The sequence below is a fragment of the Dasypus novemcinctus genome, chromosome 24 (genome assembly GCF_030445035.2).
Source record: "Dasypus novemcinctus isolate mDasNov1 chromosome 24, mDasNov1.1.hap2, whole genome shotgun sequence".
NCBI lineage: Eukaryota > Metazoa > Chordata > Mammalia > Cingulata > Dasypodidae > Dasypus > Dasypus novemcinctus.
Window position 1 is genome coordinate 33,470,048 of NC_080696.1, and position 20,760 is coordinate 33,490,807.

The window sequence follows — 20,760 nt, forward strand, 5'->3', positions numbered from 1 at the left end:
TCTCTCTCCTCCTTCAAACCTGTAAATCTCCAGTATCCGGAGGTGGGGAGCCCTGCTCTGACTGGTCAAGACTTCTTCCATTCCCCGAGTCCCCTCTTTTTTTTCCCTTTGAAGTGTACCATCAGTGGCTGTTTGAATAATCACAGTGTTGTGTATTCATCACAACAAAAAATTTTAGAACAATTTCATTACTCCAAAGAGAAAAACTCCACACCCCTTAGCAGTCACTTCTCAATCCCTCTAGCCTTCCCCAGCCCTGCATAATCACTAATCAAATTCCATCTTTATAAATTGATTATATAAATGGAATCATACAATATGTAGTACTCTGTGTCTGGTTTCTTTCACTTAGCATGATTTTTTTGACCTGATATTAACATCTTATAATATTAACATACATTTGTTCAGTTTCAAAGGAAAATAGTTATATAGGCAATATTACCCATATTCATATTTCACATGAGGTTTCACTATGCTGTACAATCCCATGTTACATTTTTTAGCTTTACTTCTAGTAATATACATGACCTTAGACTTTCCCTTTTAACCACTGTCATGCCCATATAATAGCTCTGCTAGTTGTAAACACTGTGTTATACTTTTACCTCAACTTTTCTATTCATTCCCAAAGATTAATAAGCAACATTTTTTTTTTTTACCAATTCTGTACAGATTAACCCTCAGCATTCCATTCTCTAACCTCATTCTGTTTTCTGGTGACCCATACTCTAGTTGTTAACTCCATGAATTTACACAATATATTTAGTTCATAATAGTGCATTCATACAGTATTTGTCCTGTTGTGTCTGGCTTTCTTCACTTAACATAACGTCTTCCAGGTTCATCCATGTTGTCATATGTTTCACAACTTCATTTCTTCTTACAGCTGCATAATATTTCATTGTGTATATGCACCATAATTTGTTTATCTATTCATTGGTTGATGGTGAGTCCCCTCTTGGTTTAAGATTTTGGGAGTAGGTTTTCTCTGCTTTTCTGCTGACAAAATTCTTCCTGAGCAAGGAAACTCTCACAGTCCAGGCTGAGCGGAAGCGGGGTCACAGTGTGGAAAGGAAATGTCTAAAAGAGAAACATACTGGTTAATATACCAAAATATTATCCCAACATACTGGGGTGACCAACCATCCCAGTTTACCTGGACTGAGAGAGATTCTTGGGACACAGGGCTTTTGGTGCTAAAACAGGAAAAGTTGGACAACCAGGATGTCCCCAGAGGGGGAGTTATAACTGACTTAATGGAAGTAGGAAGTTAAGATCTCAGCATCTGCAGAGGGGAATGTTGATGATTCGAAGGTGATCCTAGAATTCTCCCATTGAAGAGATGGACACTAAAGTTGAGGAAATCTCCTGGAAAGTAGAACAAAAAGTCCAAAAAGAAGGAAAATAAGAGAAAAACAATAAGAAAATTAGAGATCAGTCCAGGAGATAAAACCTCTGACTAAGAAGGGTCCTATAAAGAGAGACCAGAGGAAAATAATGGAGGGGAGGAAAGTATCAAAGAAAGAACACAAAAAAATCTCCCAGATAGAAGACGTAAGTCTCCAGATTCTAAGGGCCCAACCCAGTTAACACAACAATGGGTGAAAAACACTCACTGAGGGGAATCATCATGAAATATCATAACAGTGTAGATAAAGAGAAGAGCCTAATACCTTCCAAATATTAAAACATGCAAACAAACAAAAACAACCCACAAACCTGGTCATATACAAGGGAACAGGATTCAGAATGGCATTAGGCTGCTCCAATCTGGATGCTGGAAGGCAGTGTTAACAATGTCTTAAAAATTCTCAAAGGGAAGCAGACTTGGCCCAATGGAAAGGGCATCCGCCTACCACATGGGAGGTCCGTGGTTCAAACCCCGGCCTCCTTGACCCGTGTGGAGCTGGCCCATGCACAGTGCTGATATGCTCAAGGAGTGCCCTGCCACGCAGGGGTGTCCCCCGCATAGGGGAGCCTCACACACAAGGAGTGTGCCCCGTAAGGAGAACTGAAGAAATGAAACATAAACATATTACTTGGCTCAGTAGAGAACAATATTTGTAATCATAGTAAAGTAAATATTGTTTATTGACTTTATTTCAAATAATGGGGTGTAGGAAGGTAGAGTGGGTTGGCAAGGGAAGGGAAGTAAATTGGGATCCAAAAGATGAATCAGAACTAACCAAGTATCTTAGTTGCGGCAGGCTAACTGCTGTAACAAAAATCTCCCACATCTCAATGGCTTGATCCACTAAAAGTTCGTTTTCTTGCTTATACAATAGTCCAACTTGTTGGATCCAAGTTAGTGTGCTTTCTGGTTAGCTGCTCTCTAACAGGGGTCTCACTGATCCACGTACCTTACATCTCACTGTGCAGTTCATGCAGCAGCTAGGGCCTTCAAGTCTTCACTTTTAAGCCAATGGACGTTAGCCAGAACATGTAAAAATTGTGTGGGAGGTTTTTATGGACTGGGTCTGAAAATGGCACACATCATATTCAACTGGCCAGAACTTGGTCCTAACTGCAAGGGAGGCCGGAAAATGTCGTCTAGCTGTGTGTCCAGGAGCAAGAGGAAAAGTTTTCAAGAGCACACAGCTATATTTGCCATATCAGACAAATGGTTGTTGGTGATGTGGGGAGTGGATCCCAGGTAGTCATCCATTCAACATTCAACACATATTTATTGAGCACTAGGGACTAAGCATGGCAGATAAAACAGTGAACAAAGAGAAATCCTGCTCTCAGGGAGTGGGGAACAGCAGGTGTGGGTTCCTGTGGAGACCAGTGTAGCTGGAATGAATTTTTAGATTTTTAGAAATTTTAGATGTAGTAAAATGTATTAAGGGCTTTGAAATAGATGCTAAGCACCTTAGGGCTCTACTAAAGGACTTAAGTGGGGAGTGGGACATGATCTAATTTATATTTTAAAACCGTCACTCTGGCTGCCTTGTGGAAAACGAGCTGGCATATCAGGGCTGAACAAAAGAGTAGAAGCAGAGAGGCCAAATATTGCAGTCAGGTTAGAGATGAGGGTGCCTTGGTCTGATGTGGTGGCCCTTAAAATGGAGAAATGTTGATAGCTAGGAGAAATAATTGAGAGATGGACGAAGAGACATGGTGACTGACTGGATATGGAACGAGGAATAGGGAAGAGACTAGAATGATTCCTGACTTTTTGGCTTGAGTCCCTGGGAGGATCCTAAAGAGTGTCTACCTCAGTAGCAGTTTGTGACACAAAAATCAGATGATGGATACGAAAGTGCTTTGGGAACGATCAAAAGGCGGCTGAAATCCCCTGGCGCGATAAAGACAATGCGTTCCATTTCACAAATGAGGAAACTGAGGTACGAGACAGCCAGCGGATGGAGTCAGCCCACGTCGCGCTGGCCTCTCTCACCCTTTGATGGGTGAAAGAACTGAACTGTGTGGGGCAGCTACATTGTACGGGTTGCGTGCCAGACCCCGCAGGGCAGCGCTCCACCCGGCCGGCTTCCCTGTACGCTGCCGGTGTAGTAATAAAGTTGTTGAAATTGACGCCGGTTGCTAAGGAAGTTGGTCGCCGAGCCGGGTTGCTAAGGAAGTGAGCGGCAGACCTCTCTCCCCATCCGGGGCAGTGGGGAATGGCTGAGCCTAGGATTCGGCGCCGCCGCCGCCGCCGCCGCCGCCGCCCGCTTTCAGCTCCCGCAGCAGGTGAGTCGGGCAGCGACCCCGGCGCCCGCGGGGCACAGTCCAGCCCCTCCAGCCACCTGGGGTCTTTGCCGGCCCCCCGCGCTGGCGTCGCCGCCTGGCTTTGCTGCCCCGCACGCCGGAGCATCCTCTGCCTTGCCTCTCCGGCATCCTCCGGCGGGTCAGGCGGCCTCGCCCTCTCGGGCGGGGCTGCGGCCAGTCTCCCAGACCCCGCCACGCGCGGCGTCGGGGTGCAACCTGGGTGCCCCAGGCTGTGGTCAAAATCCCAGCTCCGAAGAGGGGCGGGGAAGCAGGAGCCCTGGGTCTGAAACCTCGGCGATCCTCCTGGCTGGCCGTGTGACCTTGGGCAAGTCCCTTTCCTTGCCTGACCGCAGTTGATCTGTTTTGTCTAGTGGGGTTCTAACACCTGCAGCTCCGAGTGGTTGAGATGATAAGTATGTGAAAGTGCCCTAAACTGGGAGAGGGAGAATTCTTAGGGCAGCCTAGTGTGGGGGTCAAGATTCCATTCCAGTTTGAAGTCTGAGTGCATGAGTTTGAGACTCTCCATCTTAGTAACTGTGCGGCCTTGGACAAGTTACTTAATCTCTCTGAGCCTTCTTTTCTATCTTTAAAATGGGATAATGGACCACTGAGGGAACCTAATGAGACAGGTTTTAGAAAATAACTTAGCACCTGGGAAGTGCCCTGCAAGGTTTGTAGGTTGGGATGGGCAGGTCTTCCAGAAGATGACATCAGGACAGGTAGGATTTGTGTGTCTGGAGCACCTGCTCATGTACGTTTTCTTCCCGCTGCTGAGCCCCTGTCCTCAGTTTTAGTTCTCCTTTCTCCTCAGAGTGAGGGAGGTGCTGTGGATTTCTGCAAGTAGCGCTGCTTGGGGAACCCTGAGGTAAAGTCCTCCTAGATGACTGGGGTTATGCTGGTATTTTCTACTTGGGCCTTGCTGATCCTTCCAGAAAAAAAGGGGTATCTTTATGTCTTTTGGAAAGTGCTTAGAGTAGTAATAGCTTACAAGTATATGCTTAAGAAAGCACTTTTTCTTTTAGGAGGTACTGGGGATTGAACCCAGAACCTCATACAGGAAAGCAGCTGCTCAACCACTGAGCTACATCTGCCCCCCAATGAGAGTTGTTTTTTTTTTCATTTGTTTTGTTTGTTTTTTTAGGAGGTACTGGGGATGGAACCCTGGACCTCTTACATGGGAAGCAGGTGCTCAACCACTTGATCTACATCTACTCCCAAGAAGGCACTTTCTAAAATCTCATTTAATCTTCACATAGACTTTGCCAGGTAAGTGGCGATGTCATCCGCATTTTGCATATGAGGAAACTGAATCTCAGAAACATGAATGCCTTGCTGAGGAAACACAGCTATTAAGTGTTGGAGCTGGACACGTTTCCGGGAAAATCCCATGTTTTCTCCACCATGCCACGATGTCTCTGATTTCTCAAACAGTAGCTGTTATAAGGCTACAAGGGTTGCTTGTACCTTCTCTGGCTAGAGGCTTTTCTTCCAGTTCTGTCCAACAAAAGAACTAACAAACATAAAAAAGAAAAAGAAAGAAAGAAAAATACATGCCATTCAAAGTGTGTACCATAAGCAATTACCTCAAAAAAGAGAAAACCTGGAATATTAAAAAGAGGGCTTTTCAGCCCTTCAGCCCCTCCTCTTTAAAATGAGGGGAGTAGCTAGATAATATCTTAAGATCCTTTCAGTGCTGTTGGACAATTCTGATTGCAGGCTAGTGGTTAAAAGCATGGTATCAGGCTACCTGTGTTCAAATCTTGACCCTGCCACTTCCAGGCTACATGTCACTGAGCAATATGCTTCACTTTTTTGTGTTGCATCTGTAAAATGGGCATAGTAATAGTACCCACCATGTATGACTGCTGTAAGGATTTACTTGAGCCTAATTCATGTAAAATGCCTGTCATATTGGTAAATGTTAGCTATTACTACTATTGTTATTTGAGCTTAAGCACAGCACCTGTACCATGTTTTATATTTCATTTATGGTTGGTGAGGAATAAGTTAAAGTAAACCTCACAAGGTCATTGTGAGCATGTTCCAGTAGCTGTCATATTATATCGATGTAGCTATTATTACAGGTTTGCACTAGGAGCCTCATTCCCATGCCAGAATGGGTTGCAAAGAAGAATTAAGGCTGGTGGTGACATGCCAGGTTTGGTTACCATCACCCAGTTCAGTAAACATTAACTAAATCCCTCTTTGCCAAGCACAATGGGGGATATAGAGATCAGACCCATCTCCATATCCTTCAAGTAATTTAGAGCTTACTTTGCAAATTAACTAACATTTGAATTAATTTGGCTTATTTAAATGAATCCATATCTTGTGTTTGCTCAGACTGCATAGTAAAGGCCACTGTTTCAGATTTCTTCTGGATGCAGAAGAAATCTCTCTTAAGCCTTTCATCCACTGATTTTTGAGTTCCTGAGAAAGACCTGCTGTTGTGGTGGGTAATGACTCAATGCTTTCTGTTTGTATGGTACCTGATGGTTTGCAGAATACTTACACATGCCTTCATTCATTTGGTCTGTCAGTAACCCTGGGAGGAAGGTAAAGTGCAAATGAAGATCCCCATTTTACAGTCGAGGAACCTGAGGTTAAGAGAAGTCATGCTGCTAGTAAGTAGGCCATTTCCAATTGGAATTCAGGTCTTGGGACTCTTAAGTTGAGTGTTTTTGCTACTATGCTGTGTCAGTTTCATTCCATCAATATTTGCCAACCACCTGGGATGTGTCAGGCCCTGTTCTAGCCCTGGGGATACAATGTGGAGAGGTAGACTGCTCTCGTCAGCTTGCATTCTGGTAGCAGTAAACAGACAAAGCAGTAAATGAACAAGGTAATTCAATAGAGGTAAGTGCTGTGAAAACAATAAAATAGTGATGGCATAGAAAATATCTTCTTGAGGGAACTGAGGAAGCTGCTACTTTAATTGGGTGGTCAGAGAAGGCCTCTCTAAAGTGGTGACATTTTCGCTGAGATTTGCTGCCAAGAAGGGACAAGCCATTAGAAGATCTGGAGGAAGGAACAGCAAGGGTAAAGGCTCTGAGTTGGGAACAAGCTTGGTAAACTCCAGTGATTGCAAGAAAGTTCCATTGGCTGGCATGAATGAGTCAGGGAGGGAGATGAGTGGAGAGGTGGGTGAATGTGGGAGGGCAGGGAAGGCCCTGTAGGCCAGAGTAAGGAGTTGGGGTTTTATTCTAAAAGCAGTTGGGAGCCATTGAAACCTTAAGAAGGGAAGTGACGTGATTTTTTTTTTTTAATGTGGCTAGTGAATTTTAAGGGGCAGCCAGGAATCTAGTGAGGAGGCCGGGAGGGAGGTGATGGTGAATGACCTTCTAGGGGAGTGGCAGTGGGAATAGGAAAAGGGGATGGATTTGGGATGTATCTTGGAGGTAGAACCAGCAGGATGGGGAGGGGAGGGGAGAGAATGGGAGGAATCAAGGATGGCTTCTGGGTTTTTGGCCTGAGCAATTAGGTAGATAGTGGCAGTGCCATCTGCCTCTAGCATGATGAGAGAACTTTTTGGTCAGGTGCCCTGTAAGGAGGAACTAGCTGTTGTTTTTTTTTTGTTTTTTTTTTTAAAGATTTATTTTTTATTTATTTAATTCCCCTCCCCTCCCCCGGTTGTCTGTCCTCTGTGTCTTTTTTGCTGCGTCTTGTTTCTCTGTCCGCTTCTGTTGTCGTCAGCGGCACGGGAAGTGTGGGCGGCGCCATTCCTGGGCAGGCCGCTCCCTCCCCCGCGCTGGGCAGCTCTCCCCATGGGTGCACTCCCCCCGCGCGGGGCTCCCCCACGCGGGGGACACCCTTGTGTAGCAAGGCACTCCTTGCGCGCATCAGCACCGCGCATGGGCCAGCTCCACACGGGTCAAGGAGGCCCAGGGCCCGAACCTCAGACCTCCCATGTGGTAGACGGACGCCCCAACCACCGGGCCAAAGTCCTTTTCCCTGAACTAGCTGTTGTTCACTCTGAATTCCTTGGAGGAGAGCTCAAGATATAAGCATCATACCTTATTGTGAGTAGGGAGGAAATTGCAGGTTATGGACAGCCAGGTGCATCTAGCTGAAACCTCCACGGTGCAGCGCAAGCCCTGCTCTTCTCAGTTTGGCTCCCAGCGTGCTCGTGGAGGCAGGCATGGGCTTTGCTAGGCAGTGCCCGTCTGTCTTGTGCTGTTGGCATTGTTGTCTTGATGCAGAATCTTTGGCATGATGAAAGCTGGAAAGAGGCTGGCCGGTTCTGGGAGAGAGGGTGGAATCACTCGTGAAACTCACTCTAAGTGCCTCAGATGCCACACTCTCCCTGCCAAAGTGGTTCTTTCTTTGGCCATTGAATGACATTTCTAATGTTTTGAGCTTTTGATTTGAGAATCCTCTGAACTTCTATTGTGCTCCTCCGGATTCCTCAAGGATCCTTAAATGGAGTATCTCTTCTGAGCAAGGGAATTGAAGTCCCCTTTTCATATATTCCAGTAATTGCACTTTCAAAGTTGAGCATGGTACATTGTGAATAGTAAGACTAACAGTCCTATCAGTACTGCTTATAGAACTTTCCAGTTTATAAGGCTCTTTCCTGTGCATTTTCATTTACCAATTTTCAGTCAGTTAAGATCATGTGGAATATGTATTATCCCTAATTTGTAGATGAGGACGTTGAGGTGCAGAGAGGTCATTTGTTTTTGTCAGTAATATTAAGCCCCTGCTAAGCATTAGGTTAGGTAGGTTCTTGCTGCTCAGTGTGCTACTCTGCATAACAGAGGCATCCCTGTCCCCTGGGAGCCTGTTAGAAGTTCAGAATCTAGACCTAGATCTAAGAAACCAGAGTCTGCTTTTTACCAGGATCCCTGGGTGTTTCCTGTGCACCTTAAAGTTTGAAGTAAACTCCTCTAGGTAATAAGTAGTAAAACTAGGACTTGACAATAAGTAGTATTAGTAGCTAACATTTATTGAGTCAAGCACTGTTCTAAGCACTTGTTGTCTTGTTTGATCCTCAGAGCAGTCCTGTAATGTACGTACTATTAATCCTATTTTCCTGAAGAGAAAAGTAGAGGCACAGAAAGGTCCAATAAATTCCCTAGATCCACTGACTCCAGGTTCATTGCTCTTTCTGCCACTCACTCATTCATCAACCGTCTTTTAGGTGGACAGAGATCACATCCCTGGATAACTTGGAAACGCCTTTCTTTCTCTTCATTTTAAATGCTGATAAAAAAAGTGACTTCAAAGAGTGTTTGAGGAAATCCAGGGGAAAAAACCCTCGAGCTATTTTAGCGTAACTGTGGGTATCAGTTACTTGCCTGGTGAGGCAACAAACAGATTTTCAATTTGGTTAAATCTCTCCCTCTTGCTTTTCTTAGTAGTTGGACTCCAGGCCTAAGCACCTGAAGCTGGTAAGAACTGTGAACAGGAGTCACTTAGCCCCAGGTTCTTTCTTGAGTCTGGTGATAATATCTACAGGTGGTTGGAAGAGGGTTTGGGGTGCACTGAAGTCTTAAACACCTGCTGAGTAATTTAAGAAGATTCCATCTCTTAGTGTCTCATTTTCCCCTTTGCCCTATGTGCCGATTGCTTTTTCTATCACCATCTCCTTATCCCCCCCCAGAGTCTTAGAAAGATTTCTGATATCTTGGTTCAGGCCTTTGCCATTACAAGAAGTTCTGGAGGGAAAAGGCAGTGGGATCAGGGAGGAAACAGGAATTCTAATGGATATTCTGTCACTTGCTTTGGACATTGGGCAAGTAACTCAACCTTTCTGGTCCCAGTTTCTATATATACAAAATAAGGACATGGGACAGTCTCCCAAGGCCCTTCCAGCTCTGCCCAAAAGACGAGCCAAGGAAGGTGGCTTCCTTAATGACCTTCCTTGGTTACTTCATGGTGGGATTTCTCCCAGACCTTCCAGGGTGGGGCTGTTATAGTGGTTTTCCTGGCAGTTGGAGAGCAGTACAATCAGTTCATTTTATCAGCATTACACATCTGCCCTGCAGCTTGGGATGTGGGTGTTTAAGGTTCAGTTATTCATGATGACACATTGTGTCTCCTCACTCTGTCACACAGATTGCCAACATTGAGTGAGTGCCTCACACACAGGCAGATCTATCTTTAGTGTGTTGATTTATTTAAATCATAATTTGCATTAGAGAATGAACCAGTGATGATCATGATGGGTGTGGTTTTAAATTTAACTTTTTTGGCAAAATTTTTTACAGAACTTCATTTTGTCATACTTGAGCGTGGTATGTAAATGGAGTAGATCGAATAGAATAGAACGTGCCATTGATTATTGGGAATTTAACACACTTCATATCACCTTCTGCAGTGGTTTTAGGAAGAAGGGCTTGCTTGGGATTTTGTGTGTGATATGAATTAAATGGAAACTGAGAGCTTATAGACATACACTCTCCAGCAGTTTAGTGGATTGCAGTCATCATGACTATAACGTATTTCAAGAACCTAAGCGAAAAATCTAGCTGGTAAATCATAGAAGATTCAATCTAGGTGAGTTAAAACATCAGCTCAGGGTACTGACGATAACCACACAAAGATCCTCAGTGGAAAATTACTCGTTTTGCAAGATGTGCAATAAAGAGTCAGATTCTAGCCTGAGAACTACATGCAATATTTTCCCTCCTTTGTTTTTGCAATTTCTAGCATTTTTTAAAATAGAATTTTTCTGATTATAAAAATGGTGAATTTCCATTTGAGGAAAAATGAGGAAACTTCTGAAAAGATTAAAGTAAATAATATTCACTGTGAATCCCACCACCCAAAAATAACCACTGTTCACATTTTATTTTACATATGCAAATATGCTCTTAAATTTATTTTATCTAATGGATGTGCATTTCTTAACTGTTTCCCCCATTATTGGACATCTAGGCTAATTTCAATATTTTAATGTTACAAATAATGTTACAGAGAACATTTTAATGATGATTATCCTTGCATGAACCTTTGTCTACATTTTGGGTGTTTTTTTTAAACTAAATCCTTCAGACATTAACTTTTTAAATTAAAAAGGCAGCTTCCTTAAATAATGTTTTTACAAGGGAGTATCTAAATAAATAAAATTGAAAAAAGAGAAGCAATACAATTGGGGCAGAAATTATTCATGATAATGGTATCCTAACACAATTTTCAGTTTACTTGTCTACTTGTGGCTATATAATTTTAGATAAATACACTCAAAGTGTGTTTCCCATTTTGTATTTGCAAATGTTTACTTAACATTTTTTCACAACCATTTTTCCATGTTTCCATGTTTAGTAGGTCATGAACTACTAAAGTTACCCTGGCCTTGGGCATTTAGGTGGTGTGATAGTTTGAAGCATTTTGTGGATCTCAGAAAAGATCATGTACTTGGAGCTAATCCATTTTTATGGGTGTGGGATCCTTTGATTGGATTGGATTTATTTGGGGGAACTTTTATTAGATTGCTTCAGTGAGGTATGACCCGGGGTGGATCTTGGTCCTTTTGCTGGGGCCCTTTATAAACAGAGGACTGAACATAGAGACACACAGAGAAAAAGCCACAGAGACGGAGAAGGAACCCAGGAGCTCAGAGCAGAACCTGGGAGAGAGGAAGCCATGGACAGGGCAGCCAGAAGCTGAAGCAGCAAGACCTAGAAGAGAAGCAGATGCCTCCATGTGCCTTGCCGTGTGGCAGGAGTTCAGGATCATCAGGAGCTGACCTTTGGGGAGACAGAATCTCTGATGCTGCCTTTATTTGGACATTTTCACAGCTTTAGACTGTAGGCTTTTAACCAAATAAATTCCCATTATGAAAGCCAACCCATTTTTGTTATATTGCTCCCAGCAGCTTTTAGCAAACTGAAACAGAAATTGGTATACCAGGAAGATGGGGTGCTGCTGCTATGCAAATACCAAAAATATTGGAGTGGTTTTATAAATGGGTAAGGGGTGGATTTTGGAAGGTTTGTGAGATGCTTGACAGAAAAGGCTTTGAAGAGACTGTTGGGTAGAAATATGGACCCTAAAGGTACTTTTGATGAAGACTTCCACAGAAATGATGACTGTATCATTGCAAACTGGAAGAAAGTTGATCCTTGCTTTGCAGTGGCAGAGAATTTGGCAAAATTGACTCCTGATATTAGATGGAAGGCAGAATTTGAAAGTGATGAGCTTGGACATTTAACTGAGCAGAGACCCTAACTAAATGTGGAAAATGCAGCTTAGCTTCTCCTTGTAGCTTATTAAAAAAAATGTGAGAGAATAGGGAGCAGATGTAGCTCAGTGGTTGAGTGTACCCATGTACAAGGTCCTGGGTTCAATCCCTGGTACCTCCTTAAAAAAAAAAAAAAAAAAAATGGAGAGGAAAGGGATAATTTGAGAACTGAACTCCCGGCACAAAGAAACCAAAAAATAATGGTTTGGGAAATTCTGAGCTTTCGAAAAACGAGTCCCCAGAGAATAGAGTCCCATTTGAGGATTTAACTGAACCAGCCAGTCTTTTCAGTGTAAGTCAGGATTGGAAATGCAGTTATCCAGGAAGGGATTTGTGGAAAGTCTTATTACCTCAAGGCTTGGATCCCTGTTTCCTGCATGCTAAACAAACACCCTTTTTTGAGAGATCTGTATGAACAAAACCACTGTCACCTTAGAGTAAGAGGGACAGAAAAGGGTAACTTCAGCCTCAAAACCGTGGAAGCTGAGGTCTGGACTTAAGGCATCTTTTCAGGCCTAGAGAGGGGCTCCACCCATGTGTGTGGGGAAAAGGTGAGTTTGCCCTGGCATGTGAAGAGGGTGGTCCTTCTGCCCCCTTGTTCAGGGACATTGCTGCTGCCCCAGACTTCAGAAAGGGTGGAGCACATTCCCCAGGGACTGGGGGGAGTTAGGTTGCCATTCCACTGTTTTGAGGGGGTTGGGCCTATGCCCTGGAGATTGGGGAGAGGGTGGCTGTCACCCCAGTGTTCTCGGAGGGTGAGGCGTAGAGTTTGGTGGCCACCCAGATGCCTGGTAAGGGTGGAACTGAGAAGATGGCTGCTGGGCAAGCCCTTGGAAGGGGTGGGGTTGCTGCCCATGAGATCCTAGGGAGAAGACAACATCCTTCTGTAGATGACTCTCAGACATTTAAATCTAGTGGATTATGCCCTGCAGGTTTTCACAACTCTTTGGGACCTGTTCCCCCTGTTTTCTTCCAGTTTCTCCCTATGGTAATGGAAACATTTATTCTATGACTGCCTCCGTTGTATATTGGAAGCAGAGAACTTGTTTTCTAAGTTTCGCAGGTCTATAGCTGGAGGGGAATTGTGCTCCAAGACAGACTGCAAGCCTGTAACTGATTTTGATGAAATTTAGTACCTAGCATTGTTACTGAAGTGATTTAAGGCTTTTTGAAATATTGTGATGGAATGAATGTATTTTGCATATAGAAAGAACATGCCTTTTTGGAATCCAAAGGGTGGAGTGTGACAGTTTGAAGCTTTTTGTGGATCTCAGCAAAGATTATGATCTTGAAGCTAATCCATTCCTGTGGGCCTGGGATCCTTTGATTGGATTGGATTCATTTGGGGGGCCTTAATGAAAGCCAACCCAATTCTGGTGTATTGCTCCCAGCAGCTTTTAGCAAACTTAAACAAGCAGTGTCCAGTTTTTTATAGTTACATATAATGCTGTAGCAAACATCTTTTCTTCTCTGTCAGTCTTATAAGAGAACAATTCTAATTAAGTTGTTTGGGAAAAGATAAAACTTTATAAAAATTCTAAAGGAGAACTATACATTCCCTTCTTAAAATTTACTTAAAATACTCCCTCTAAAGGAATGTCTTTTATTAAAAAAGCTATATTGAGATATAATTCAAATACCGTAAAGTGTATTTTAATAGTTTTTCTCAGTCTTCAATTTTTTAATCCATTTTTCTTTTTTGTGCAAATTTCCTTGAGTAAGACCCAGAACATGGGCCTTTGGCATTTAAACTCTTCATTTTCTAGATAGACTGTTGGTTGGCAACATTAACCAGAAGTGTAGCATGTAGACATAGGTTTCGTGTGCTGCATGACTTGTGAGAAAAGCATATTTTTATGATATTGGTCAGTGAACCAAGACAGTTCTAGTGGACTTTTGGAGAGGGATTTTTAAAAAAGCCTTTAATTCATCATGTTACTGAAGTAAATCCTGTGGTTTATAGGAAATTCTGTTTGGTCAGTTTAGCAGAGCTTCTCAAACATGGATATGCACACAAATGCCCCAGGGATCTTGATAAAATGCGATTCTAATTCAGAGGATCAGATGTGGGACCTTGGATCTTGCAGAGTTCAACCAGGTGGACCAGGAGAATATCTTAATGACACTGAAACACAACATCTTCAGTTATGTTGAATCACATTGTGAGAGAGTTACTCCCTTTTAAACTCTTTCTGTCTTTATGATTATGTCAAGCAGAATATTTGGTTGGGGCTAGTCTGTTTCTTAATGTTTGCAAAACTCATCTTAAAGAAAAATCAGGCCTCAGGTCAGCTACAATATCGAGCTAGAATTTTTTAAAAAGTTTTTATTTATTTATTTTTAAGATTTATTTTTTACAGTTCTCTCCCCTTCCCCCCCCCCCCCCCCCATTGTCTGCTTTCTGTGTCCATTTGCTGTGTGTTCTTCTGTGGGAATCTGTGTCTCAGCTCTCTGTGTGTGCGGCGCCATTCCTGGGCAGGCTGCACTTTCTTTCGTGCTGGGCGGCTCTCCTTACAGGGCGCACTCCTTGCGCGTGGGGCTCCCCTACACGGGGGACACCCCTGCATGGCATGGCACTCCTTGAGTGCATCAGCACTGCACGTGGGCCAGCTCCACACGGGTCAGGAGGCCCTGGGTTTGAACCGTGGTCTTTCCATGTGGTAGGCAGATGCCCTATCTATTGGGCCAAATCCACTTCCCATCTAGCTAGAATTTAATGATGTTGGTTTGTATCCCTATATTTATTCTTAGTTACCTTCAATTTATGACAAGTGATCCTGAGTTTTCATTCATGGTAGTGGTATAAAAGGTTTTGAGTTTTTTAAAAATAAATTTGCATTAAAAGGAAGTTGATTTAAAAAATTTAAATACTAGTATAGGTGGTACATGAATATGGTGAAAATTGTGAGGAGATAGTCTCATGACTGATATTTTGGACATGCTGGTGTAGAGGAAAGCCATGGACTTTGGAGTCAGGTAGATCTAGTTTCTGCCTGCTCTGCCATTTATTAACTCTGTGTGCATGTTATTTCCCTGTTTAAGTCTCAGTTTTTTCCTCCAGTAAACTGGAGCAGAGCAGAAAGTACCTCCCATGGCCCAGGCAGTATTATAATGGTTAGTCTCATCTAGTCCCCACATACTTCAGGGAGCATGGAATTCCCTAAAATATATCCTCATTTTTCAGATAAGGTAATAAGCTCAGAAGGTTGAAGACTTGGCACAGAGCCCTCGAGCTAGGAGTGGTAGAGCTGGATTTGATTCTCAGCTGTGTCTGAATCTCTTCTTTGTTATTCCAGGCTGCCTCTCCTTTCTAAATAGAGATTTTGCTGTGGCCCTCTTCTAAGCTAAATGGCAGTCTGATTAAAATGAAAAGCTATTGGCCAGGTGGCAAATTTTATTTTCATTGTGGAAAATTTTAAGTGTACATAAAAGTAGAATAGTAACCATGAACCCATTACCCAGCTCCAGCACTTATCAAACATAGTAATTCTGTTCTCCTATATCCCCCACTCATCCACCCCCTGCTTATTTTGAAACAGATCCTAGATCCTAGGCAGTATATAAATTCATCTGAAAATACCTTTCTATTTATCTCTAAAAGATGAGAACCTTTTTAAAAAAACATAACCACAATACCATTTTCACACCTAAAGCAGTAATATCACACCTAAACCTTCGTATCATCTAATGTTCAGTGTCTAGATTTTCCTAATTGTTTCATACATTTTTTAACAGTTGGTTTGTTTGAATCAAGTTCCAAATAAGGTCATAAATGGACGTGGCTCAAGCAATTGAGCTCCCATCTACCACATGGGAGGTTCTTGGTTCAGTTCCCAGTGCCTCCTAAAGAAGATGAACAAGTGATGCAGACGTAGCTCAACTGATAGAGCATCTGCCTACCATATAGGAGGACCAGGGTTTAAATCCAGGGCCTCCTGGCCCGTGTGGTGAGCTGGCCCATGTGCAGTGCTGCCGTGCACAAGGAGTGCTGTGCCACACAGGTGTGTCCCCTGCATAGGGGAGTCCCCACGCGCAAGGAGTGTGCCCCGCAAGGACAGCCACCCCCACGCGAGAAAAACACAGCCTGCCCAGGAGTGGCGCCGCACACATGGAGAGCTGACACAGCAAGATGACGCAACAAAAAGAGACAGAGATTCTTGGTGCTGCTGAGAATACAAGCAGACACAGAAAAACACACAACGAATGGACACAAGAGCAAACAATGGGGAAGGGGGAGAGAAGTAAAAAATAAATCTTAAAAAAAAAAAGATAAGCAAGAAAATGAGCAAAGACAGTAGGCTGACATGACGGGCAGGCGTGGCAAGCTGACACAACAAGATGATGCAACAAGAGACACAGGAGGAAAATATAATGAGAGACGCAACAAAGCAGGGAGCTGAGGTGACTCAAGTGATTAGACACTTCCTTCCCACATAGGAGGTCCTAGGTTTGGTTCCTGGTGCCTCCTGAAAAGAAGACCAGCACACAACAGACAGACACAGCAAATGCAAACAATGAGGAGGTGGGGATAAATACATAAGTAAAATATATCTTAAAAAAAAAAATAATAAGGGCCCCAGACAAGGACCATAAGTTGCATTTGGTTAGTTATATCTCTTATGGCAGAGTATACATTTTCAGCAGAGAAATAACCTCAGCTTCATTTCTTCCCTGGTGAGTACATGGAACATGAAGTCATGGCAGGAAGACTCTTGAGTTTCATCACTTCGTGGTGGTTCAGAGCAGGGGCTCTGTTTGTTGTGTGGGGAACTAGGGACACTGTTAGTGGGAGGATTAAGTGATGCAACCTGGAAGGGAACGAATTCTACCACATGACATGTACCTAAGGTGTATGCCCACGTTATTCACTGCAACATGGTTTTTGGTAGCAAAAAAACAAACAATCTGGAATGCCTCTCAGTGGGGGACTGATCAAATACATTATGAGACAACCATACCATGCTATCTTTGTGGCTACTAGAAAAAGAGGAGGGTTGTTTTCAAGAATGGTATAAAGTAGACTTCTGCTTAAATTTAAAAAGAAAATAGTGGGGAAGTAATACAGATACAAATATGCTTACATAATGCATTGAGTATCTTCCCAGGGGTTTGGGAAAAGATTTACATGGTCACTTCTCTGTATGGCTTGAATTGTTTTAACCTGTATATCATGGATACACACACACATGTATGCATATGTATATATGTTTATAGGAATATGTATATATATTTAAAATATGTGATTTTATATGTTTATATGTGGATTTTTTAGTAAGACAAACCTGGTTTTGAATTCTGGCTGTTCCACTTAATTGCTGTGTGCCCTTGGGCAAATTATTTAATTTCTCTGAGCCTCTGATCTTTATAAAATGGGGCTAATACTTACCTTCTTTATAAGGTGATTTTCCGGATTAAAAGAAGAATGCGCAAAAAGCTCTTACTGCAGTGAAGTTGTGACTACTGAATACAACAAAACCCAGACCCACACTTGATTCTGAATGGGAGGTATCCTCTAGACTTGAATATAGTTTTTTGAATGTCTTTTAGGAATGTTTCACAATTGGATACAAAAGAAAATTTCTCTCCTTTTTCCCCTAGGTAAATGCCTTCTTTATTTGCCTGTTCAAGTCATCAAATAACAGGGAATAATGCATGATGTCAATTTGAATTCATTTATTTGTTCATGTTCATGTTCATGTTCCTTGTTTGTGACCTTTCTAGTTTTTTTTCCTAGAGAAGTAGTGTGTCTTCTCAAGATGCTTAAGATGAAACCAAGGTGCTAGACATTTTTTTCCCAAAGGAAAATAGCTTCATTGCTTTTCCCCCCTGATTATAAAAGGCAAAATACACGTGTCTATTTATCAAAAAGTCCAAAGTAAAAAAAAAAAAAAAAAGTGCATCACCCGGAGATCAACATTGCTTGCATTTCCTAAATGTGTTTTCAAATAATTATTGAGTTTTCTTTTTATTTATTTATTTATTTGTTTGTTTGTATTCTCCCCTCCCTCCCCCCCGCCCCCGCCGTCGGTTCTGTGTCTACCGGCTGTGTCTTCTTCCCTGTCCACCTTCTGTCACCGCCAGCGGCACGGGAATCTGTGCTTCCTTCTATTGCGTCATCCTGCCGTGTCAGCTCTCTGCGGGAGCGGCACCATTCCTGGGCAGGCTGCACCCTCTCCCGTGCTGGGCGGCTCTCCCCACGGGGCGCACTCCCCCCGTGTGGGGCTCCCCCACGCGGGGGACACCCCTGCGTGGCACGTCACTCCCCGCGTGCATCAGCACCGAGCATGGGCCAGCCCCACACGGGTCAAGGAGGCCTGGGGTGTGAACCACGGATCTCCCATGTGGCAGACGGATGCCCTAACCGCTGGGCCAAGTCCCCTGCCTCCTAAATGTTTATTATGCACCTTGGCACTAGGCCGAGCATCTAAAATTTGTTTATTTATTTCATCCTTGACAATACTTTAAGATAGGTGTTGTTACTTAACCAATTTTATAGATGAAGAAACTATGATTTATATAACTTTCTCAAGATTTTAAGTGGCAGGGTGGAGATTCAATCTCAGATCTGTTGAATACAAGGTCTTGTGTTTTTCTCCATGACGTGGCTCTGTCTCTCCCACATCTCTCTCTGCACCTGTGCATGTACCCTCTGTTAGGTAGCCTGCTTTTTTTCATTCAGCAATATGTCATGGAAATCTTCCCATACCTAAATACTTAGTTTAGAGGCCTCTTTCATCACTATTCTTGGCTGCATAGTTTCCTGTAGTATAGATGTGCTATAATCTCACCAATCCCTTATTGAGAGACGGTCCTGTGATAAACGTAACCAAGTATATACAGCTTTGTACATGTGTTCAATATTCAGTCATATTCTTTAAATGATTTCCAAGAAATGGAGTTGTTGTTTCAAGGGATGTTCACATTTAGGGTTTTTGTATTTATTGCCAATTTGAGATGCTGTGGCTCTCCTGTGTACTGTAAGGGACATTTTGAAACTTTAGACAAGTTGACACAACTGTGGGACTTGAGAAAAAGATGACTTTGTATTTTATAAACAGTGCCTACAATAACAGCAGAATGCCGTTTATTAGCCTATTTTGATATCTTTGCTCTGAATGCCTTTTAGGGCTGAGGCTATGAGACATCTTACATTGGCATTAGAAAGTAAAAATTCCATTGCTGTAGTCCTTGTAGATGCTCTTGTTATGAAACTTCACCATAAAGTTAGGTCAGATAGTTTTACTTGTATGACCCTTAGCTCATTGCTGGAAACAATTTTTTAATACATATATTCATGGATTCATGGTAACTGATAAAAATTTTGTGACTGGATAGCCAAAATAGAAAAAAAAATTTTTTTAACCCCTGGATATTATTTTACTTAATTTCACAAAACATTTCCATCTCCTTTTTCCCTAATTTTATTTTTTGACCAGGCAATATGTTCACATGGTTCATAATTCACGAGGTATAAAAAGAATATACAGTGAAAAGTCCCTCTGCTACCCTTGGTCTTCAGCCATCCAGCTTTTCTCCCTATGCAATCAGTTGTTTTCTGGCTCTTGCCTAAGCCCTGAGATATATTTTATGCACACAGAAGCAAATATAGAACTATTCCCTCAACGCAAATTCCTTGTCATTTTAAAAGTCATGAAGGGCAGTGGTGTTATTTTTTCAACTGAAGAGGAATAATCTTGTTTTGAAAGTTGTGTAACTCCACTGTGATGAACTGGCCATCACAGGAACCAAAGAACCAGGACTGGTCTTGCTCTTTTAGTGCGGTTTGGGGATTGCAAACAAGGAGACCTGATACTTCCAAACAATTAGAAACAGTTGTGAAAGAGAGCAGTGTTGATGGTGATGAGGTGGATACAGAGGAGAAACAGCCGCTTCCCCTGAGAGAAGCCTGCGCGGCGAGTTGGTTTGGTCTGGTGGATAGGGAGTCACTTTGATCTTCTTGCCTGAGTGTTGCTTTTCTGCAGATTCACGGACCTTGCTGTGATCCGTGGCTCAAACTGCATTTCAGACACCCGGAGTCCTTGAAGCCGGGGCCAAGCCATTGGCAGGTAGTTGCCTGTTTGATCCTAGAGGATATAGAGTTGGAATGCATTGATTAGAGATGCATTAGTATGCACTGTGTGTGCCCAGAGATTGTTCCTCTGTGCAGAGCTGTTCCTGGTGAATTGACAGACCTTTGTCTTTTCCCATTTGAAGGTCCATCATGCCCAAGAACGAAGAATTGGAAAGTACAAAAATGTTAAAAGAGCAGGGGAAACCACCTATAGTTCCATCACCCACAGTGGACCATCATTGATGTTTTTGTTTTTTTTTAAAAGATTTATTCATTTATTTATTTATTTATTCCCCCCCACCCCCCCGGTTGTCTGTTCTGTGTCTATTTGCTGCGTCTTCTTTGTCCGCTTCTGGTGTTGTCAGTGGCACGGGAGTCTGTGTTTCTTTTGGTTGTGTCATCTTATTGTGTCAGCTCTCCGTATGGGCGCCTCCATTTTGAGGCAGGACGCCCTAACCACTGGGCCAAGTCCACCGCCCTCCATCACTGATGTTTTGATGTGTGTCTTATCTTTTATAAAATTGTGATTGAGTGCTGTCACTCAATTTTGTAAACTGCGTTTTCATTGATGGTAAGCATTTCCCATGACTTTACAGACTCTTGAAAATGTCATTTAAAAAGATGAACTAGCATGGCATGCCTTTCTTAATTGACTCATGTGTAAATGAATTTGGTCACAGACAGAGATGCCCACAGGAGCCAGGAAGGCAGTATAAAAGAACAAAGTATGCTCTGAGTGTGAGACAGTAGGGAATGGGAGCTGGGAAGGATTGGAGAGCATGAGTGCACCAGA

At 42.8% G+C, this 20,760-nt stretch overlaps 1 protein-coding gene across 13 annotated transcripts in view; it reads left to right on the forward strand.

The window, feature by feature from the left end:
- The first annotated feature begins 3,185 nt into the window (after nucleotides 1-3,185).
- The window catches only part of KIF3B (kinesin family member 3B), a 60,147-nt gene continuing 42,572 nt past the window's right edge, over nucleotides 3,186-20,760 (forward strand). Inside the window, exons 1-4 of one of the 13 annotated variants that reach the window (XM_058286882.2) lie at nucleotides 3,597-3,693; nucleotides 4,853-4,977; nucleotides 6,252-6,335; nucleotides 17,295-17,494. The gene's annotated coding sequence lies outside the window, so the exon portion shown is untranslated. Of the gene's footprint in view, nucleotides 3,694-4,852; nucleotides 4,978-6,251; nucleotides 6,336-17,294; nucleotides 17,495-20,760 lie in introns of all 13 variants that reach the window. The other 12 variants (XM_058286880.2, XM_058286885.1, XM_012527400.2 and 9 more) reach the window with 12 other exon arrangements.